General features: G+C 25.6%; 1 pseudogene; it reads right to left on the bottom strand.

Annotated features, from left to right (window-relative positions):
* Positions 1-3,418: 3,418 nt before the first annotated feature.
* Positions 3,419-4,960, bottom strand: LOC124834781 (deacetoxyvindoline 4-hydroxylase pseudogene; annotated as a pseudogene).
* Between the last annotated feature and the right edge of the window lie 1,942 nt (positions 4,961-6,902).

Genomic DNA, 6,902 nt, shown 5'->3' with positions numbered 1-6,902 from the left:
GATTATTTTGTTCCTTGTATATATGTTTAGGTTGTATTATGAGACTATTCTGAGATTTAATTTTGTGCAGGTATGTATGTGGTAATAGCACATACAAACCTGATATTGAAAAAAAACGTTACTTTTTATATCGATTAATATTAGAATTGGTATATAAAGTAACTTTTTATACCAGTTGTAACACTAACGATATAAAAAAGTTATATTTTTATACCGATTAAAGCCTTAATCGATATAAAAAGTATCCAACCAATATAAAAATTCTTGATAATATAAAGATTTAACCCTCTCATAGCAACCTTTCTATATCGATTTCTCAACTAGTATAAAAAGTATATTACTATACCGATTCCAAAACGGTATAGAAAGACAAATATTTTCTATACCTTCTACTTATATATTGGTTCGAAAAACCTTTCTTAACCGATATAAAAAGGATTTTATAGCATAATGTATTTTTAATTTTATATTATTAATTTACTACTTCCATAAATAATTTCTCCATAAATAAGTTTATCATTATTTATATTTATTGTAGAGACTTATGATATTTTCGCTTAGCACATATGCCATTTTCACTTAATAAAGTGACTATGAATATTTTCATTTAAGTGTATGCATTTAAGTGAAAATATTATATGATATTGTCATTTAAGCATATTCATTTGAGTGACTCTACTTTCATTTAGTACATGATATATCACTTAACATTATAGACAAAACCTCATATATTAGAACAACAATACCAAATGTAACTAATTATCTTCTTTTATCAAAACATTTTCCTATTATCTTGTCTCATAAGACTTTTTATTTTAAAACTAGAAATGATTTATGTAAATCTCAATACTCAATATGAATTGGAGATTAAAATATAGATAGATAAAGAAAAATTCTAACTCTACAAGTAAAAATAAGAAATTATAGACTTGATATAATAACGAGGAATGTCATACTCATGCGTCACATTATTTAGATTTTACATGTTGTAAAAGATGTTCCTAATTTCTTCATGTAAAAGAACATCATCAGCAAAAAAACAAATGAGCAAACAAAATTAATGCTCTTCAATTTCGCATGCAACTTGAGAGCATTAGATATACTTGCAATTGATGTTTTTCATTTTCACATACTATAAAAGAACATACAATACAAATAGGAAAGATTATTTTGAGTTTTCCTTTTAAAAACTTTATTCTTACATGCAACTTCCTAACTTCATACTCAACATACAATTCAAGAACTTTAAACTTAACATGTAAAGAACTTTCAATAAAAGATATTCACACATGAATTACTATATACTTTCAAATCTCTCACTAATATTATCTAAGCAGTTTTCTTGCTGAACTTTTTTTTTGAAGAAGTTTTTTGTTCATACAAAATATTTTCAAATGAAAAATTGTTTTATCGAAAAGAGTTTTGGATTCTCCAGCTAACATGAGAAGTGTTCAAATTCTTAAATATAGGGAAGATTCACGAAAAAAAAAAACAAAGATAAAACTTTTAGAGAGAAGAAGAATAAAATAATTTACGTACATATTGAGATAATTGATAAAAAAAATGGATCTTATAAAATTCATGTTAACTTCTTTGCTTCCTATATTACCAAAATTTAAATGAAAAAAAAATGTTGCAAAAGATTGAAAAACAAAATTGCGAAGGCTAAAATATATTTAAAATAAACTAAAGTGAACATTCTTTTTACTGTTGCGACGTACTAAGAGGTAGAGATCGTATAGTTATAGATAGAAATAACCTTAAAGATTTGTCATTTATAATTTTTTTTTCACATTACCACGCATTTAGGGTGATGAAAAGGAAAAATTTGTATAAAAGAAATATCAATACAATTACATAAATGATATGTTCAATTGCTTTATTTACGGAAATAGATAAAATTAAGTGGCATGTTATTAGTAAATCAATCATCAATCAATTAAAAATCACCTTATATATTCATAATTAAAAGATATTATTATCAATAGACATGAGAAAATTATCTATACTTATACGGACTGATTCACCAACACATTAAATTTGGCATATTGAATAGAAGTTTTTTTATTAATATACATTATAACTTGTTGATCTAATTTTCTTTTTTAAAAATTAAAATAAAATATAATTTAAATATTAATTTTTACTATTATATTATTTGAATAGTAAAATTATATAATAATTTAAATTATTAATAATAACAAATTAAACTCCATAATTATAAATTAAAATGAAATAATAAAATATAAAAAGATGATAATTCTTTAATTTATGTAATTAATATATTAATTATGTAGCAAACTTTATATTTATTGTTTCTATATTCAATAGGACTATATATTACAAATTGTATATTACAAATATAAATATTTTCTTGTTATTAAACAATAATTTAAATTTCACACGCATTTTGATTATTCGAACTTGTTCAACTAAACACATCTTCGATATTTTCCTTACTGAACATGGAAAATAAAAAAAATCAATTGTAAATAAAGAATATTCAACTTCTCTATAAATATTACCATTTCTTTAATAGATACTTTCAATTTTAATTCACCATAATTTACACTTAAGATTTGATTTTATAAACAATATTTTAAACCTTTTTTGTTCCAAAATCTCCTTTTAAATTAATTTTGTTTATACTACGGTTGCAAACTAAGTATAAAGTCATCCGTGAGAAGAAACTCAAATCTTAACTCACCACATTATAAGAAATTAATTCATTTTATCAGACACAAATTTTGTTACTATTATCTAAACTTTAATTTATATAAATTAATTATTACAACTATCCTATTATACCAATTGATACATGAAAACCTACTTTGTTTGACCTAATAATAATACATGTTTGAGATAGTTTTTGTTCCTAAAATTCAAACCTTAATACTATTATGGTAAAAAACATGTCCTGAGATTTAAATTTTCTTCAAATTGAATCCTGAGTTTGATCACTTAATCTAAATTTTCTCCTAAAACAAGTGTTATGGCATATCACAAAAGTTTAGGTTAGAGATTAACTCCAACCATTCATTCTTTCATTAGGGTTACATACAAATAATTTCACAATGAGAATAATATACACACCAATCTTACACTAATACTTCAGACTAATCAAAGTGTCTTTTTCTTGTTTTATCTATAGAACATGATGCAGCTTTTTCAAAATTCACAAGGTAATAAAAAATTGAAAATCTTAATACATAAAAATCACACAAATCAAATTCCAAAACAATTAACAGTGTTCCAATCTAATGCTCAACATTTTCTTACAACCTAAGACCTTTAATATGTCATCACATCTTTCACATCTTTAATGCTATCACGTATACTTTAAGTCTGTTTTTTTTAATAAATTTAAATTCAGAGACTTAAAATGTCATTTTTGTATTAGTATGCATTTAAAAAGATGTTATTGAAATCTGGGGTCTATTTTCCTCGCTAAGACCCTATGATAAACATTCAAGAACATACCATTTGCTATGAGTTGCACCATTTGAAAGGAGATTTATAATTATAAGTAATAGAAGTTGTGTTATGTAGATGGTTTTGCTTTTGTAAAACCAAATTCCAAGAATAGAATAACATTTTCTATTATGTTATAGATGGTAATTTAACTCATTTAGCATGTTTTACTTGTCCTCTAGTTTTTGACATGAAATCTCCAATTATTGTATTTATTTATCATTTCCTTTGAAAAGTTTCTCAGTTATTGTTGCAACCAAATTAAAGTAAATCTAAAACTAGATTTCTAAAGGATCTTGTGGAAATGAAATCAAGAAGAAAAATGGAAAAAGTACAACGTTAAGAGAATGAATAAATCACACTTATGATGAAAGTAACTAATAGAAAATAAAGTATATCTATGAAGAGTTATGATCTCATTTTTGTTTTATCTTTATATGGTTTCTTTTCTTGCATTTTATTGTTTAATTATGTAGGTTATGGATTAACAACACTACTTACATAAATTTTCTCATTATGTAATTGTTTTATCATTTTTTATTGTTGCAAAGAAAAGAATCACACCCGAAAACAGAGAAATGTGATTATAATAACCATTTGTTTATAAAGTGTACTTAATTGTAGAAAATCTCCAATATTTACTAATAAGAAATATATGTACTAGATAAACATTAACCCATTGATTTTTATGAAGAATTTGAAGATCACACATTTTATCTTCTAGAAGAATTGTCATGAAGTCATAATCAGTGTGCTTAGAAGTATCCAAAGTTAATTCGGGTTTAAGACAGGTAGGATAGTAGTGACACAAGAAATTATCCATCAAAGGATTCCAATTCTTTGAGATAAGAAGGATTAAGGCCAAGTGCTTTTACGAATAGCTCAAAGATTGTATCCCTAAAGTTCTTACTTTCTTAGAGTATTCAATCACAATGTCTCTATAAATACATGATCAATCATTGTATCATTGTATCCCCTAATATTTCTTTTGGATTGGAAGGATTAGGAATCTTGTGTTTCTCTAGTTAGCACATTTTCCTCTAGAATGATACATTAAAGAAGTATCTTACTTTCTTATTGCTATCTTTAGAGTAAAAAGTTTTCCTTACCTCAACCTCTTGTTCATGAAACCTATAAATTCCACATATAATCTCATTTGACACTTCAACACCAATACCATGATTGATCACTTGAAAAAATCCCCACTTTTCGCATGCACTTCAAATCTTGTCAACTACTTCAACACGTAACAAAGTGTTTGTGTCTGTGTCTTGGAGGTCTATGATGAGAACACCCAACTTTGAGTCACCATTTGAGATCTCATGCATGTCTAATTTTACATGATGGAACATGCGTGGAATCTTTGTTACACCAGAGTCTAAAAACCTTTCACACCTAATTTTGTATCACCAAAAGCATTGACTTCAGTTGTCCTATCATAAGTAAAATTGTTACTTGCCACTAACTTCTTGTTGTTTGTCACCACCATATTGGAAAAGTAATTGAAAGTACAAGTTTTATGCACCAAATATGATAATAACAATGCTAATATATAATTGTTTGTAACTACTGGTTTTGGTTAAGCTAGAAAAGTTTGGTACCATTGATTCATGAATTTGTAAATGTTGTTTTGTTATCTATGAAAACCACATTTGAAGTATTTATTACTGCTTACGGCTAGTGATAATAATATATATTGTTTCCATCACTCAGTTGACAAAGACAATTAACTTGTTTCAACAAACATTCTAACAAAAACTATAGAAGTCTAAAAAAGATGTGTAAGTGGGATTTCTTTGAATGGATTAGAGTTGCTTAAACAAAGATGTTGACGCTCCAGGAGACAAATTTTGGTGAGATGACTCAATCATAGACATCAACATAGACAAAAGTACAAAAGAAATGATGGTTGAAAAAACAATAATATTGCTCAATCCAATTTTCATTAATGAAACATTTAACCTACATTATTTTTAGATTACATATTATAATCGCAAGATTCATTATTCAAACTAAACATTTTTTATGGGTTGTCTTTACTTACTATAGCAACCTATGAAGATTTTTAGTTTAAATGTATTAAATAGAATTGTATATATTAAAATGTATAAAGACAATGACTATGAAAATTAACATATGGAATGTTTATGTTTAAGGAAGTATTTTAATATTTTAGGACATAAAGTAACCTAATTTTTCTTCCTAATTTTTCAACAAAATAAGTGTCAATTATCATATTTGAAATAATCATTTTATCTTTATGTTCAAATTTTTCACCATAATCATGGTATTAAACAACATAGTTATGAAAACTTCCTAATGTACACATCATTTAAACTCAGTAACAAATTTGACTATTAAATAAAATAATTTCTTAATGTATTTGAAATATTAACATTAAGAACACTCCTGTTAAGATAACTATTAAGCTTAGATAAAATAAAATAAAAAAGTTTATAATTACGTACTCTCAAAACAATATACTTGGCAATTTATGTTACATTATCATAAAAAAAACTACTGTAGTTTTTTTTCTCTTGTGTAATACAAATACTTAAGGAGTGAATTAACATTGTTTTGTCTTAGGATCTTAATGTTGTTTATTTAATTTTGATAAAATACACATTAAAGTCAAAGGTGTTCCTAGAGAATCAAAGTAACTTTAGTAGAATTTTCAACCATTGCATAATCTAAAGGGGTACAAGGAAGAGTTTTCATCAAGGCCTTTCTTAAAATAATTGGAAGCAACAGCAACATCTTCTATAATAGTTTCCTTGTAGATTTGTGGATTGTGTTCTGATAATAGTTTCTTTATTAGACCAACAACCTTTGATGAATTCTATGAAATTGAGCTTGTAAATAAGCTTGCTACTGAAATTTTGGACCTATCCTTTTATAAGACCTGATGATACACATTGGCGAACATGTCATTTGTCATAAGTTGCATCAATAAGAAAGATACTGATAAAATATAAGCGTCAAAGTTGCTTATATTACATATTTTTACTTTGATAATAATAATATGATGATTGAAAAACCTATACATTTATAGTGTTGAAAAGCCAATTGTATAAGTGACTTGGATTATATGTGATGTAATACATGTGAAGTGTATGTTGTTTTGTTGAATTCAACTCTTCTAAATTAAGTCCTTATTTCAAAAAGAAAAATATAAATCTCAATCACTAATGAGATAATCAACTATTGAAATCATTATAGTCAAAATTAGTATTACTTAATTACCTACACATTGAGTATTTTTTCTAGATTAGGAGAGTCGGGCGAAGAAGAAAATGAAATTGAGTTCCTCTAGTTAACATAAAATCTCTAAAAAGGCTATCATTAGAGAAATATCTAACTTTCTTACTTTGATCCCTTAAGTAAAAGGTTTTCATCACCATGAAACCTTCTCATTCCACGTAACATTTCAT

This window comes from Vigna umbellata, chromosome 4 (assembly GCF_029865625.1).
Source record: "Vigna umbellata cultivar VRB3 chromosome 4, Vumbellata_1.0, whole genome shotgun sequence".
NCBI classification, from domain to species: Eukaryota; Viridiplantae; Streptophyta; class Magnoliopsida; order Fabales; family Fabaceae; genus Vigna; species Vigna umbellata.
This window is presented reverse-complemented; position numbering and strand designations above follow the sequence as displayed.